This window comes from Lissotriton vulgaris, unplaced genomic scaffold, assembly GCF_964263255.1.
Source record: "Lissotriton vulgaris unplaced genomic scaffold, aLisVul1.2 SCAFFOLD_254, whole genome shotgun sequence".
NCBI classification, from domain to species: domain Eukaryota; kingdom Metazoa; phylum Chordata; class Amphibia; order Caudata; family Salamandridae; genus Lissotriton; species Lissotriton vulgaris.
Window position 1 is genome coordinate 143,564 of NW_028243099.1, and position 16,773 is coordinate 160,336.

At 49.2% G+C, this 16,773-nt stretch overlaps 1 protein-coding gene across 1 annotated transcript in view; it reads right to left on the reverse strand.

Moving 5' to 3' along the window:
* Positions 1-16,773, reverse strand: part of EPHX2 (epoxide hydrolase 2) — a gene marked incomplete at its 3' end in the record, with an annotated part of 433,424 nt that overhangs the window by 115,140 nt on the left and 301,511 nt on the right. The gene's annotated exons all lie outside the window — the stretch shown is intronic.

Consider the following 16,773-nt stretch of genomic DNA (forward strand, 5'->3'; position numbering starts at 1 on the left):
GGGGCGGGGCCTTCTAACAAGGTGTATAGTGTATTACAGGAGCAGAAGGCCTATGCAGGAGGAAAAGAAAGGGTAGGACTGGCGAGGCGGATGGCATCAGCCAAGGCACCAACCTTGGAGCCAGGTAAGGCCCTAATAAGGTTACTGCTCATAAAATAGTTTCCATGGGCATGGATGCCAGTGCATGGGTTGAGGGAAAAGAGAGGATGAGCAAGGGCAAATTAGTGACTGATGTTAAAGTGGGCATAGACGAGAAGGCGGGTACTGGGGGCACGGAAGGGGGCTCCACCAAAACGTAGTCGCTGGGGGTTAGGTGGGAGGAAAGAAAGACAGACAGACTGGAGAGCAAAGAATTGAAGTGAATTGAATTGGGTGCATTAGATTCACATTTCTGGAAGCACACTATGGGTGCTGCAAAAGGGGGGGAGGGTTATATTTACAACGAGTGGTCTGTCTACTGTGCCTTTCAAGGGTGTCACACCTGGGGAGTGGTGAGTGACTCTCAAAATATCTGCCGGAGGCGGGAGGGACGTGTTGGGATTTTAATAAGGCATTGTGCAGGCAGGAGTATTGCAAATTCTGCCACAAATGTTCGAAATGTTCAGGTAGATACCCCCTGGTCAACTGCTATGGGTCAGGTAGGGGGTCAGTGGCAGCAGTATGGGGGGGGACAGGGCGGACACAAGCAGCAATTCACAGGCCCAAGAGGGCATAGAGGGGCCAAGGCCCTGGTGCAAAGTTTTTGAGATATTAAAAGAAATAAATTAGATATGTAGGGATGTGGATCCTCAGAGGAGCAGAAAGTTTCCATGCTCAAATCTGACTGGCTGCAAACACTTCAACCAGGAAGTGTTGGCAGCCATCTTGGGACTGGCTTCAGCCAAGTTTAACAAAAAAGGTTTTAAAATGAAGGGAAAATGGTGCAGGGTAGGAATACCCCGACCCCTTAACTGTGATCCAGGGATCACCCTGTTACCCGACAGGGCCAAAAAGTACTTTTAAAAATGACGGAGCAGCGAATCCGCTGCAAAAAAAATAAAATACAAATGGTGGTATCTGGTTGGGCCAGAACCCTGGGGCGTGTAGGATTTACTTTAAAAAAAGAAGGGGGTGCATGGACCCCCCTCCTTGGGCTTAATTATGCCCTGAGGAATACTACCTCCCCAGGGTTTAATTTTAATAATGCAGGAAAGCTGCTCAAGCCCCCCCCCCCGAACCCTGGGGACCACCTCCTCACTGGGGCTAAATACAAAGAAATGTGGAGGCCTCACAGACCACCCGTCCCCAAGCGCCGGGGACCACCACCTCCCCAGGGATAAATTAAATATGGTGTGGAAGGGCTACACATTCCCCCCACCGCGCTGCAGAGACCCCACCTCCCCGGGGCATTGTTGTTTGTCCCTTTTAAAAGGAGGAGGTTCACGTGACCCCTCTCCTGAAGTCATACATGGCCCTGGGGTCTGACACCCACTACGCCAGCTCCTGCCATGTCCCGGGGGGCACTCCTCCGGGACATCGCTGCTTGCTTTAGCTTGGTGGGAGCGCACAGCCCCCACCAAGCAAAAGCAAATACTCAGTTTCCAGCAGGCGGGAGCTGTCAAAGTGCTCCCGCAAGCTTGAAGTGGAGATTTCATCTCTTTCCCTGCCAGCATACATGCCAGAAAGGAAAGAGATAAAATGATTGCTCCTGGACAGAGGGAGCTGCCTTTCCAGCCGCAATGCTGGCTCCCGCAGGTGACCGCTGGGCTTTGAAGCTCCCTCTACAGTCCTGAGAAGAGAGCAGAGAGAGGCAAAATAAAGGTCAGAAACAAGCAGAAAGAGTCAGAATAAAGGTCAAAAGGGAACAGAAAGAGTCAGAATCAAGGTCAGAAATGAGCAGAAAAAGGCAAAATAAAGGTCAGAAATTAGCAGAAAAAGGCAAAATAAAAGTGAGAAACAAGAAAAGGAAAAATAGAGATCAGAAATCAACAGCAAAAGGCAAAATAAAGTAGAGAAACTAGCAGAAAGACACAAAATAAAGGTCATAAACGAGCAGAAAGAGGCAAAATAAAGATGAGAAACAAGCAAAAAGAGGCAGAAAAAAAGGTCAGAAACGAGCAGCAAGAGGCAAAGTAAAGGCAAGAAGCAAGCAGATACAGGTAAAATAAAGTTGAGAAACCAGCAGAAAGAGCCAAATAGAGGTCAGAAACCAGCAGCAAGAGGCAAAATAAAGGTGAGAAACTAGTAGAAAGAAGATGACTAAAGGTCAGAAACGAGCAGTAAGAATCAGAATAAAGGTCAGAAACGAGCAAAAAGAGTCAAAATAAAGGTCAGAAAGAGGCAAAATAAAGGTCAGAAGGGAGCAAAAAGAGACAGAACAGCGGTCAGAAACCAGCAGCAAGAGGCAGAATAAAGGCAGAAACAAGCAGAAATAGGCAAAATAACGGACAGGAGTGAGCAGAAAGAAGGACAGTAATGGGCAGAATGAGCAGGAAGTGGCAACATAGAGGTCAGAAACGAACAGCAAGAGGCAAAACAGAGTAGAGTGGTACGGAGCAGAGTAGAGTGGAACGGAGCAGAGCAGAGAGGCACAGAGTAGAGTAGAGCACCAGGGGAGCAGAGTAGAGCGACAGGGGAGCAGAGTAGAGGGGCAGGAGAGCAAAGTAGAGTGGCAGGGGAGCAAAGCAGAGTGGCAGGGGAGCAAAGTAGAGCAGCAGGGGAGCAGAGTAGAGTGGCAGGGAGGAGCAGAGTAGAGTGGCATGGCATGGAATAGAGTGGCAAAGTACGGAGTAGAAAAGCACAGAATGGAGTACAGCAGCATAGAGTCGACCAGAGCGGCACAGAGTGGATTAGATTGGCATAGAGTGGAGTACAGCTGCATAAAGGGGAGTAGAGTGGCACAGAGTAGAGCTGCACAGAGCTGAATAGGGTGGCACAGAGCAGAATAGAGCAGCACAGAGCATCATGGAGCAGAGGAGAGCATCAGGGGAACAGAGGAGAGTGGCACAGAGCGGAGTAGAGCGGCATGGAGCAGCGTAGAGTGGCATGGCTTGGAATAGAGCAACAAAGAATGGAGTAGACCAGCACAGAACAGAGTACAGCGGCACAGAGTGGAGTACAGCAAATTAGAGTGAAGTGGCATAGAGTGGAGCGGTGTAGAGTGGCGTATAATAGTGTAGAGTAAAGTAGAGTGGTGTAGAATGGTGTGGAGTGGCGTAGAGTGGATTATGCATGGTGTGGTAGTGCACTACCATTACAGACAACATATTTACAATTGAAATGACCACTACATTTGAGACATACAGTTTTGCTGATAAAACTATACAGAACACAAACAATAATGGGTGAAAATGGCATTGCCTAGTGTACTGATAGTATTAAAATATTGGTTTCCAGCATACAGTGGAGTTACATAAAATATGCTCCATTTGTGCTTTCCTAAATTTGATATATCTAGAAATATTTGCACTGGTCATTCATAGACATTTACATTTTGTTATGTGCTAGAAAAAGCCTTTCCTTTCATGCACCCAGATTGTCAGACAAATCCTCTGACTTTGAAATCTGAGAAAAAAAGTAAACACCAACCAAACTCGGAAGACAGAGTCTGACGTTTGAACTCTGTCTTTAAATGCTCAGCAAATGTGACAGGAAACTGAGCACTTGAAGCAGAGGTCTAGGCCTGCACTTTGCTTTGAGTTCCATAAGCTGGTTCTCAGACCTGGAGGGGCGCTTCACCCATTCCCTCTAGCTGATATGGTACTACTATCCATAACCTAAATTGTGGATGTTAAGTGAGAGAATGCAGATGTTTTTAGCATAGGATTGCTGATCAGTCCTTCCTTATTACTACCATTTCAGTAAATGGTGGGGAAGGGGGATGCGTTACCAAAGTCTGTAGTTTGGGGTGGGAAGTTTCATTGCCCTGTTTGTCTCTCCCTGTGTGCTACTTTAGGAAGGCTGATGGCAGTCAGGTGCAGAGGTTTCACACACCTCTGTGCTCATGATTTGGGTACCCCTTCCTAGACTCCACATCATCACTGGTTGTTATGACAAGCTATCAACTTTTATGAAGACTGTGTCTGTGCTGCATAAAATGTGCAATAGGAAAAGGAACCACCCATAGCAGTTCCTGGGTATTTGCAGTGGGATCAACATTGTCTATTTCTATAGTGTATAAAAATGGGATGCAACCTACGTCTGGTTGCAAGTTTTTCAAGACGAAAGAAGGGGGTGATCTGCTGAGTACAAGAAGAACCGCTAAGATCCAAGACTTGTGTCGTTGGGCAGTTAGTTTCCCAGAGGTGTGGGGACATCTCCTGAGGTTTGTACTTCTTGCTGGAAGAGCTGTGGTTCTGACTGTGGCCTAACAACCTGCCTGACCTGCAGAGAAGGGGCAGATATGTGTGAGACAAGATCACTGATTTAAAAAAAAATGTAATCAAATTTGTTTGAAAAATGTATGTACATGCTGGCTTGTAAATCATGCAGCCATGATATTGTGGGTTTGCCAAGATCCAGCCATTTTACTAGAAGTGCACCCGCAATGTCGGCGGAAACACTACGCACAATATGGCTTAAAAGTTGTACCAAATATGTCTGGTAAAGTCTGAGCACTGGTTTATTGGTATTACCACCTGCTGTTATATAGATTCTGCCATATAATATATCTGTGCTTAATGTTTCTATACAGCAGTGACATTTCTATTATGAGTACTTCATGAGCCAAGGCTTTATTACAATAAAAAGAATATTAAAAATAAATGGAATAAGTTAAAGAGCCTTTGGGCGAGTGCATCAGAGCACACCTGACAAGTATCGTTCCCAGCCTGAAATGTCATACAAAGGCCAGTTCTCTCAATGAAAGGAGTGCTAAATGTCAAGTCATTTGTGGGGGCTTAGAGGTCAGGTCACAAATTCTTGTAGTATTAATGGACTTGAAAGTTTAAGAGATATCTCCTTTCCTTCCCATATATACCCAGTTAAACAATCTTTTCAATTTGCATATTAAAGGATATTTAAGGACACCTCAATATAAATGCGAAGGAGTGGTATCAATACAAAATGTGTAGGTCTTACTGATGAATATGTAGGTGTTGACTAGTAGGAACAATTGAGAAACTGAACACAACATTGAGAATGCCATAACCACAAACACCACCCCCTCGAACATGTTACTAAGGGAAGGCCAATGTCTGCAAACCATACATGGAAATTAATGATAGTCAAAGAATTGGTATTCCATTATGCATGACTGAGAGAACTGGATACACATAAAATGAAGCAAAAACAACTAGGAAACCAGGCATTTGTTGCAGAGCAAGTAGCTCTCAGGTCCTTTTATCAAGGAATATGTGACAATGTTATTGTGAGGATACATTCTGTGTTCATGTTAAATGCGACTTGAAGGGTGTCATTAAATAGTAAAGTGTATAAATATAATATAGATGTTTGCTTATGACTTGCGTCAATTTGAACATTTTCTGGGACTCACAGAATACCTTCAGACACCACGCAAGTCGCGGATTTCTATTCCTACTTCCTTATACTTGCTGCTGAGGGCTGGCTGTGCTGCAGACATTCCTTAGGAGTAAGAACGGCAGAAATATCGCTCTGTATCTTTCAAAGCCCATCACCTTTGCTACATAGGCAACATTTTTAAACCTGAAAATCAATGTTTCAAATCAAACAAACTCGTGCGGTCACTCCTATGAAAGCATAAAGCCGTCTTTGGCATCTTCCTACCATATTTCCTCTCTTCTACATCCTTTTTCACTATGAATGCAGAGTAGAAACCTGTTGGGTAACTCTGTTTGTGAACCAACACTTAGTTATAACTGTGTAGGTTTTACCAGCTGCCAGACCCCATTAAGGGGACACCGGGTCTAATGGGCCACAATCTTTGTGGATGGGGTAGTTTGGCTTTTGTGTCTTAGCATCTGTCCTATGATGCCCCTGAAAACTGGGTCATTCCACCCTTGGCCATCAGGCCAGCATGGGGAGCAGCCAAAGGATTCTTAGAGAGAGGGTCTGTGGGGGGAGAAGAGACTCAGTACACAAACAAGTCAACAACAGCTAGAAACAAATTATTGTCCAATCTGGGGCGTTGGTTTTAGTGAAAAGTGGGGAACAAGACAATACTACAAACAAGCAGTGTAAATCGCCACAAGGTAGTGCACTACAGATGCTACACACACAGAACTAATTCAACCATATTACAGCTCAAGTGAGAGCTCCCTATGGGTGCAGATAAGCAGCTTCCATGGTTTCTGTGAAATGTAGGTCACTCTATTTTCCCTACTAGACAGTTCTTTGAAAGCAGGGTTACTGTTGAAGCAGGGGGCACACATACATCTGGAGTAAAGTTCACACTTACTGTTCAGTTAAGGTGAACATCATAACCAGGGGCTTGGGTGCTTTTAGGCTGAAGTGAGAGCTTGCGGCCACATGCACTTCTTTGCTTGAGATACTTGGGGGCCTAGTATGGAGGTGAGTGGGATCTACAAAATGTTTTCCTGTGTTTGAGACAAAACGACACACGTGTGTGCAGGGGTCAAGGTACACTCTCTCTACCCATAGTCATGTGAAACTCACTTCTGGTTGCGTGGGAACACCCTGCAATTTTTTTTAAATGCAGACCTTTAAATTACATACAACATGAATGGATGTATACCATTTGTTTTTCAGGCAACCGTGAAACTTTAAAATATTTTTCTCCCCCTCCTTCCTTCCTTCCTTGTAGTCTACTGGTAGGCACTCGTGGCTATAATGTAATTATCCTCCTCTTTCATTTAAAGTACAGGATCTGCGTGACTATATACAGAATTTGCAGAATATGTTTGTTTTGTTGTCTATCCTTTTTATCTCTTTTAATATACAGGTCCGCTTCACACAAGGTGAAATATGGTCCTCATGCCCTAATGAAATTGCCAGTAAGTAAGGGGTGTGAATAAAACTTGTCAGCCATTCTTCTTAAAATGGTCTAAATGTGGCATTTTGTTTTTAATCAGGAGTGTTGGCATAAAAATTAACCCCTTCCCTGTTGGGTACATTCCCCCGCTGTGCTGGGGGAGGGGGGGGGCGCGCGCAACGCTCCCATGCTCATGACGAGCTCAGCTCGTCATGAGCTACAGTGCTCCTGTGCGGCCGCACCCGTTTCTTTAGAACGCTCAGCACAGCAGGGGGATTAGCCCAGCGTGCGAGCGTTCTAAAGGTCATGACGAGCTCAGCTCGTCATGAGCACCAGAGCACTGTAGCTCATGACGAGCTGAGCTCGTCATGAGCATGCAAGGGGTTAAAGACGGTCGCTACATGCCACACATAACTTATTTTTAAGATCCCCTCTTGTGAAGAAGAATTCTCCCTTCCCCATATGTGGACCCAGGGAGGTCTTTGAGATGTGTGCCGTACACAATAGGATTATATAGATATACACACACATAACATTCTTCTGATCTTGTTCAGCTGTTGGTTCCTCCATATACATAGGAAAAGTTGCTGATGATGACAAAGTGAGCAAATTGGTGACAACCTGCCAATTAGTTCCAGGTTGGTTGCTTACGTGGGGCACTTCCTATATTTTTCTCTTTACTTTCTTCACATATATTTATGGGTTAATCCTGGGCACAGGACCTACCTTTTTAAAAGTAGAACACACACTCAGGATGTTTCTAGATAGATACTAGAACCGTTTCCTTCCTGAATGAGCCGCCAACCTAGGAGCTGAGGAACCAGGTCCGAGTTGTGGCGCCGGCTCAACATCCTGTGATTCTAGGAAAATCACTTCATCTCCCCCTGCTTAAAAGAAAATGTATGTGTCCTTGTGTAATGCACCTAGTGCTCACGTAAAGCAATCCAATACCTTTGGGGTGAGTTTGCGCTATATAAAACTGCGAAAAATTGTTGATCCCACTGCAAATGCCCAGGAACTGATTTGGGTGGTTAATTTTCATTTTTGACATGTTCTGCAGCACAGGCACAATCTTTGTAAAAGGGGATGACTCACAACAAGCAGTGATGATGCTGATTCTAGGCATGAGTACCCAAATCATGAGCACAGAGGTGTGTGAAACCTCTGCACCTGACTGCCATCAGCCTTCCTGAAGTAGCACACAGGGAGAGACAAACAGGGCAAACTCTCTCTAGAAGCTTCCCACCGCAGACTACAGAATCTGTTAACTCACCCCCATTCCCCACCAGTTACTGAAATGGCAGTACTCCGGCTGGATTGATCCTCAACCCTAAAAGCATCTGCTTTCTCCCTCTAAAGGGCCACAATCCAGGACACGGGTGGTTGTACCGTCCCAGCTGGAGGGATTGTATGGTGCGCCTCTCCGGGTCTCAGACTCGACTTCTGGAACTCAGAGCAAAAGACAGGTCCAGTAGCGGCCCGTGCAGATCAGAGAGGTGGGCCGGGCGGGAGGGTATTGACAGACGACGACAAAGCAAAATTAATTAATTAATTAATATTCCCTCGTGATCAATGGTTACCTGCATGGTCCGTGGCTAGACAGGCCTGGACCTCGGCATGGATGCTCAATTAGCGCGTGAGCTGGGCCACCGTTCGAATACCAGCTTACACCCAGTGGTGGGTCAGTCCAGGCAGAGGTGCGCACCCGTTTAGCATGCAGGAGACATTCCCATCCCAATACATGAATTTCCAAGGACAAGCCGCCTTCCCAAACTAGCAACTGCATAAAATTCCCCAGCGTGGTGGACTTCTAACAAAGGCGAGTGGAATTAGTGGTCGGTCAGGAAATCCACCACAGCCCGATTCTATGAGTCAGAATTTGGGAATAAGAAGAATAAATTCTCTTTTTTGGCATCCTCAGCCAAAGTGGTGATGTCACAAGGTTTTTCAGAATCAAGCCCTCTGTGGTACATACATGAGGTCTCATCAAGGAAAAGGATTGATAACGCGGATCACTTAAAATTAAAAATCGAAAAACATTTCAATTATTTTATCTAAAGTTCAAACTGAAAAAATGCCCTAAAACATTATTAACTGAAAAACATTGGTTATTGGAGAAGAGGCCCGTAAACTGTGGTGGCATTACAAATGCCTTCCATAATAATACAATCATGCAGAAAAGGATTTGACAGCAGGTAATCATTTCTCTTCGAGAAAATAAAATCTTATTGTTTAGGAAATTGCTCCATGTAGGGCTTAGCTGGAGTCTGTAATGGAAACTGCAACTTCAGCTCCCCCAAAGCCTAGATTGTTTCCGAGTGAGGTTTAATTTCCCTTTAATCAGTTGCAAAAGCTGCTGATTGTAACACTTTCCTTTTTGTATTTCAATCCCGTTTTCTTGATTTAGGGCTAATGGGTTAATTATATTTCATCAAAGGAATGGAAACTGTTATCCAAAGTTCTAATTATACGGTCGGGCCAGATAAATGGTGGCAGAAGTGGAAGCGGGCGATGGTATTTGACGAGAGTGGCGGCGAAATGCTGACTTTGTCGTGTCTGTCACTTTCTTGGAACAGCGGATTTATCAAAGTACAAAGTTAACCTCGCGCTCAAGGCCGGTGCCAGAGGGAATCTCTAAATGACTTTTTCATATTTATGTATTAAGGTTTGCTATTCGTTGAGCGCTTCAAACACACAAAAGGTTATGGGAGGATGGTTGCAATAAGTCTGATCACTGGCAATCGCGCGGGGTAGCGTCTGACCCATTGCATTTTAGCCCAACACGCCACCTCAGTTTGGACCCAACCATATGCAAATCAGTCTTGACTCTGCTCCAATAGGAACAGTCCAGCCCCAACTACCAGGTCAGGTCCTCCCTGAAATGGAACGCCAACAACCCAAGGCCGGTTTCACCCTGATTGGGGTGGTCTCCATTTGGGTGTACTTTGGATTTGCTGAGTGCTAACCATGGAAGGAATAACGTGGGTGAATGGTCATGGGATATCATACAAGACAATGACGTCAAAATCTAAGCATAACAGAGGTGGATCAGGGAGTGCACGAAGTGCTGTTGTTGGTATAACAGCAAGGACTTTGTATTTTGCACATCAAATCACCGTACATCTGCAAAAGGAGCGCTATCTAGAAATGTTACACTATATCTTGTGGGCTCCATAGGCCAAGTCCGACACGAGAAGGCGGGCCTGGTAGAGGTCCAGGCAGTGGAACAGAAGTTGCAGGTAGGTTGATGGGGTTACAATGGTACCAGTTGCGTCGGATCTAGATGGTGAGAGATGGGGTTGGTGAACATTTGAACCTAGGCTATGGTCTCAACCACAGCAACAAATATGAGGTGGCCTGAGGTGGTGTACTTGGCACATTTCAGGAGCAGGGGTGAACAGTTGTTACCACAGACCTACTACATAAACAACAGCAATCCAGGCACTTACGCTACCGCCTACACTTTCACAGTAAAATTGCAGACTTCAACATTGAGCAGAGCAGTAAAACAAAGCAAAGGATAAAGTGCAGTCTAAGCTAAAGTGACAGAGTTGTATGAGTTCATGAGGAGAATGGAAGAGGCTTTCCAATGTTTTACCAGGGGGCGGGACTGGGAAAAACCCAACATTTGTCAGGGGGGCCATCGATGGCCATAATTTTCAAGAATTGTCGCCATTAAGCCAGTGTCAGCATTTTACAAAGGAGGATCATCATGCTATGGAGGGCCACCAGTTGGTCAGGCATTGTGCAACCGATGCCCACAATTTGGCAAAAAACATACCAGGGCCAGCATTTTACAGGGGTGGTCATCACGCGATGGATTCCCATAAATTGCTAAGAATTATCACTGTTATGCCAGGACTGGCATTTTATCAGAAATGGGCATTATGCCACAGATACCTGCATGCTGCTAAGAAATACCACCTTTACACCAGGGGCAGCATTTCAGTAAGAGTTGGCTTTTTGTCATAAATGTCTGAAAGTGTCCAGTAAATGCCACTATTAAACTACAGACAATAATTTGCTAGGTGTGATCAGAGGGCAAAACACTCAAACTAACTCAAGAAAATTCACAGTCAGGGTAAATTGCGATCAACAGGACGTGATCAAGGGTAATGTGGGGAGGGCGGTGTTCTCAGCAGGAGCCTCCGTAGGCTTCTGGTGCAAACATCCATTGTCAATAATGGGCGGGTGGCTTTGGCCAAAATGGTACTACTCCGACAGTTCCTTTATGTCTCAGCGTACATCCCGCTTCAGCCGACCGGGCCTTTCTTTTGAGAGCTGGCTACTCAACTAACAAAATTGATATGGGGTATGCATAGGAGACAGGCAGCCTGGAATATCTTATATCAGCCAACCGGTGGGTGTCAAGTCAAGTCAAGTCAAAATTTGTATAGCGCACGACTCACCCAGAGGGTCTCAAGGCGCTTGAGGGAGAGGGGTTGTCTACTTATCAAATAGCCAGGTTTTGAGTTGTTTTCTGAAGGAGAGATGGTTCTGTGTAAGGCGGAGGTGGGTGGGGAGAGAAATCCAGGTTTTGGCCGCTAAGTAGGAGAAAGATCTTCCTCCCATGGTGGCTCTTCGGATGCGTGGAATCGCGGCGAGGGCTGGATTGGACGATCATAGTTGGCGGGTGGGGGTGTAAAATGTCAGGCGCGTGTTGAGGTTTTTGGGTCCTAGGTCGTAGAGGGCTTTGTGTGCGTGGGTGAGGAGACGGAATGTTATTCTTTTGTTGACGGGGAGCCAGTGAAGGTCTCTCAAGTGACCGGATATGTGATTGTGGCGGGGTATGTCTAGGATGAGTCGGGCGGAGGCGTTCTGTAATTTGGCTGTGGTTCCGGCGTAGAGGGTGTTTCCGTAGTTCAGTCGGCTTGTGACCAGTGCTTGGGTGACCGTCTTTCTTGTTTCGGTAGGGATCCATCGGAAGATCTTTCTGAGCATACGTAAGATGATAAAGCATGATGATGAGATGGCGTTAACTTGTCTCGTCATCGAGAGGGAGGAGTCTAGAATAAATCCCAGGTTGCGAGCATGGTCCGTTGGTTTGGGTGCATTGCCCAGGGCCGGTGGCCACCATGAGTCGTCCCATGCAGAGGGGGATGATCCTAGGATGAGGACTTCCGTTTTGTCTGAATTCAGTTTTAAGCGGCTGTTCTTCATCCACTCAGCTACATTTTTCATCCCTTCGTGTAGGTTGGTTTTGGCGGTGTTTGGGTCTTTGGTGAGGGAGAGGATCAGCTGTGTGTCGTTAGCGTAGGAGATGATGTTGAGGTTGTGCTGGCGTGCGATGGACGCGAGGGGGTTCATGTAGACGTTGAAGAGGGTGGGGCTGAGCGATGATCCTTGTTGTACGCCGCAGATGACTTCGGTGGCCCCTGATCTGAAAGGGGGTAGGCGGACTCTCTGGGTTCTTCCGGCGAGGAACGAGATGATCCAGTCCAATGCTTTTCCTTGTATCCCTACGTTGCTGAGGCGTTGTACAAGGGTGCTGTGACGTACCGTGTCAAACGCTGCGGAGAGGTTCAGGAGGATGAGGGCCGCTGTTTCCCCGTTGTCGAGTAGTGTTCGGATGTCGTCTGTGGCTGCGATGAGGGCGGTCTCGGTGCTGTGTTTGGCTCAGAAGCGGGACTGTGAGGGGTCGAGGGATCCGTTAGACTCGAGGAAGGCGGCAAGCTGACTGTTGACGGTCTTCTCTATGACTTTGGCAGGGAAAGGGAGGAGCGAGATGGGGCGGTAGTTCTTAAGTTCAGTGGGGTCTGCTGTAGGTTTCTTCAGGAGGGCACTGAGTTTGGCATGTTTCCAGCTGTCCGGGAAAGTAGCAGTGTTGAGGGAGCAGTTGATGATATCCCGGAGATGGGGTGCGATGATGGAGTCGGCCTTGTTGAAGATGTGGAGGGGGCATGGGTCGGTACGCGATCCGGAGTAAATGGAGTTCATCAAGCGGATGGTGTCTTCGGTGCTGATCGATCGGGTTCCAGGCGCAAAGGGTGGTGGTGGGGGGCTTCAGTTCGGTGGTAAGGGGGGTTGACTGGTCGCCGAAGCTGTTATGTATGTCAGCGATTTTGCTGTGGAAGAACGAGGCTAGAGAGTCGCAGAGGTCTTGAGAGGGGGTGATGTCGTTGGTGCTGGCGTTGGGATTGGTAAGCTCTTTGACGATGCTGAAGAGTTCCTTGCTGTTGTGGGCGTTGTTGTTGAGTCGATCTTTGAATGCAGATTTCTTGGTGGATCGGATCAGCTGGTGGTGTTTGTGGGTGGCGTCCTTGAGGGCGGCCATGTTGTCTGTGGTTGGGTTTTTTCGCCAGGCTGTCTCGAGGGTGCGGCAGTTCTTTTTGGAGTTCTTGAGGTCGTCATTTTATGCAACCTGGCTTGTTGTGAGGGTTTTTCAAGGGTGCTAATTCGTCAGCGCAGTGGGTGATCCATTGTGCGAGATTGATCAATCAATCAATCAATGACATTTATAGAGCGCGCTACATACCCGTAGCGTCTCAAGGCGCTGGGGGTGGGGGGTGTGCCGCTACTGCTCGAACAGCCAGGTCTTCAGCTTCTTCCTGAAGGAGAGGTGGTCTTGGGTCAGGCGCAGGTCGGTCGGGAGGGAGTTCCAGGTCTTGGCGGCCAGGTAGGAGAAGGACCTTCCTCCTGTAGTCGCTCTTCGGATGCGGGGGACGGCGGCGAGGGCGTGGTTGGCTGATCGGAGGTGGCGTTTGGGAGCGTAGAAGTTGACTCGGCTGTTGAGGTAGCTCGGGCCTTGGTCGTGTAGGGCTTTGTGTGCGTGGGTGAGGAGGCGGAAGGTGATTCTTTTGTTGACGGGGAGCCAGTGTGGTCTCTCAGATGTCCGGAGATGTGGCTGGTTTGTGGGATGTCGAGGATGAGTCTGGCTGAGGCGTTCTGGATCCGCTGGAGTCTCTTCTGGAGCTTGGCGGTGGTACCGGCGTAGAGGGCGTTGCCGTAGTCCAGTCGGCTGGTGACGAGGGCCTGGGTGACGGTCTTCCTGGTCTCGGTGGGGATCCACCAGAAGATCTTCCGTAGCATGCGTAGGATGTTGAAGCACGCCGAGGAGACGTTGTTGACTTGCCTGGTCATGGAGAGGGAGGAGTCCAGGATAAAGCCCAGGTTGCGTGCATGGTCTGTCGGTTTGGGTGCGGTGCCCAGGGCGGGAGGCCACCAGGAGTCGTCCCAGGCGGAGGGTGAGGAGCCCAGGATGAGGACCTCCGTCTTGTCCGAGTTCAGTTTCAGGCGGCTGGTCGTCATCCACTCGGCTACCTCTTTCATCCCTTCGTGCAGGTTGGCTCTGGCGGCGGCGGGGTCGTTGGTCAGGGAGAGGATCAGCTGGGTGTCGTCGGCGTAGGAGATAATGTTGAGGTTGTGCTGGCGTGCGATGGCCGCGAGGGGGCTCATGTAGACGTTGAAGAGGGTGGGGCTCAGAGATGGTCCTTGAGGGACGCCGCAGATGACTTCGGAGGCCTCTGACTTGTACCGTGGTAGGCGGACTCTCTGTGTTCTTCCGTCGAGGAAGGAGATGATCCATTCCAGTGCCCTCTCCTGGATTCCGACGTTGCTGAGGCGCTGTACTAGGGTGCGGTGGCAGACAGTGTCGAATGCCGCGGAGAGGTCTAGGAGGATGAGGGCCGCTGTTTCTCCGTTGTCCATCAGGGCTCGGATGTCATCGGTGGCGGCGATGAGGGCGGTCTCGGTGCTGTGATTTGCTCGGAAGCCGGATTGTGAGGGGTCGAGGGATCCATTCGTCTCGAGGAAGGCGGCCATCTGCTTGTTGACGGTCTTCTCGATGACTTTGGCTGGAAACGGGAGGAGCGAGATGGGGCGGTAATTCTTGAGTTCGGTGGGGTCCGCTGTGGGTTTCTTGAGTAGAGCGCTGAGTTCGGCGTGCTTCCAGCTCTCAGGGAAGGTGGCGGTGTCGAAGGATGTGTTGATGATGTCTCGCAGGTGGGGTGCGATGACAGTGTCAGCCTTGTTGAAGACGTGGTGAGGGCAGGGGTCGGTCGGTGATCCGGAGTGGATGGAGTTCATCGTGCGGATGGTGTCTTCGGTGCTGATCGGGGACCAGGCATGGAGGGTGGTGGTGGGGGGTGGTTGTTCGGTCTTGGTGTGCGTTGGTTGGTTGTTGAAGCTGTTGTGTATGTCCGCGATCTTGTTGTGGTAGTATGAAGCGAGGGAGTTGCAGAGGTCTTGCGATGGGGTGATGTCGTTGTTTCCTGCGCTGGGGTTGGATAGCTCTTTCACGATGTTGAAGAGTTCCTTGCAGTTGTGTGCGTTGTTGTCCAGCCGGTCCTTGAATGCAGTTTTCTTGGCGGCGCGGATCAGCTGGTGGTGCTTCCGGGTGGCAAGCTTGAAGGAGGTCCTGTTGTCCGGTGTAGGTTCCCTTCTCCAGACATTCTCGAGGGCTCAGCAGTTCTTCTTGGAGCTCTTGAGTTCGTCGGTGAACCATGGGGCTTTCTTGCTGCCGGGTCTGCTGGGCGGGGTCCTCAGCGGGGCGAGCTTGTCCGCGCAGTTGCTGATCCACTTCGTGAGGTTGTCGGCGGCCTGGCTGGGGTTCGCTGAGCTGGCAGGAGGGTGCTGGCTCAGGGAGGTGGCTAGCTGGTCTGCTGTGATCTTGCTCCAGCTTCTGCGGGCAGCCTGTTGCTGGTGGTGGTGGGTCGTCGTTCTCTTGAAGGTGAAGTGGACGCAGCTGTGGTCCGTCCATTGAAGCTCTGTGGCGTGGCTGAAGTCGATGTCTGTGCTGGAAGAGAAGACTGCGTCGAGTGTGTGTCCGGCGAGGTGGGTGGGGGTGGACACCAGCTGCTTGAGTCCAAGATTGGCGAGGTTGGCGAGCAGGGTGCTGGTATTGCGGTCGTTGTTGTTCTCCAGGTGGAAGTTGAGGTCCCCCAGGAGGATGTAGTCAGCGGAGGGGAGGGCATGCGGGCTGACGAAGTCGGCGATGTCCTCGCTGAATTGGGTGCGTGGTCCCGGAGGTCGGTAGATCAGGGTCCCTCTGAGGGTGGTCTTCGGGTCGGTGTGGATCTGGAAATGCAGGTGTTCGGCGGTGGTCAGGGTGTTGTCGGTGCTGGTCGTGAGACGGATGGTGTTCCTGTGGATGATGGCGATGCCTCCTCCCATCTGGTTGGCGTTGCGGTCCCTCCGGACGATCTTGTAGCCCTCTGGGATAGCGATGGCGATGTCGGGAGCTGAAGAGGCGTTCATCCAGGTCTCTGTGAGGAAGGCAACGTCAGGGGCAGTGGTGTCTAGGAGGTTCCAGAGTTCGATGGCGTGTCTGTGGACGGAGCGGGTGTTGAGCAGGATGCACTTGAGGTGGGTGCTGCTGGTGTTCGACTTGGCGGGTGTTGGTGCGAGGCAGGTCCGGATGCAGGTGAATTTGCAGGCGTGGCAGCTGAAGGGTCCGTGGGTGCGTCGTGGTGTGGCTTGGTGGCACTCTGATTGCTGATTGATTTGGGTATGATGAGTTGGTGGGAGGGATTTGGTTTAGCGATGTGGTGTGCTGGTCGGTGGTAATTTTGTTCCAGTTTCTGCGGGGGACTTGTTTGGGTGGTGGTGGGTCGTGGTCTTTCTGAAGTTGAAATGGACGCAGCTGTGGTCCGTCCAGTGGAGTCCTGTGGCGTGATAGAAGGAGATGTGCTTGCTTGAGGAGAAGATTGGGTCGAGCGTGTGTCTGGCGTAGTGGGTGGGGGTGTTTACCAGTTGTTTGAGTCCGAGATTGGCGAGGTTGTCCAGAAGGGTGGATGTGCTGCTGTCGTTGTTTTTTTCCAGGTGGAAGTTGAGGTCCCCTAGGAGAATGTAGTCCTCGGAGGGGAGGGCGTGTGGGCTGATAAAGTCAGTGATGTCTTCGCAAAATTGTGTGCGGGGTCCTGGTTGTCTGTAGATGAGGGTGCCTC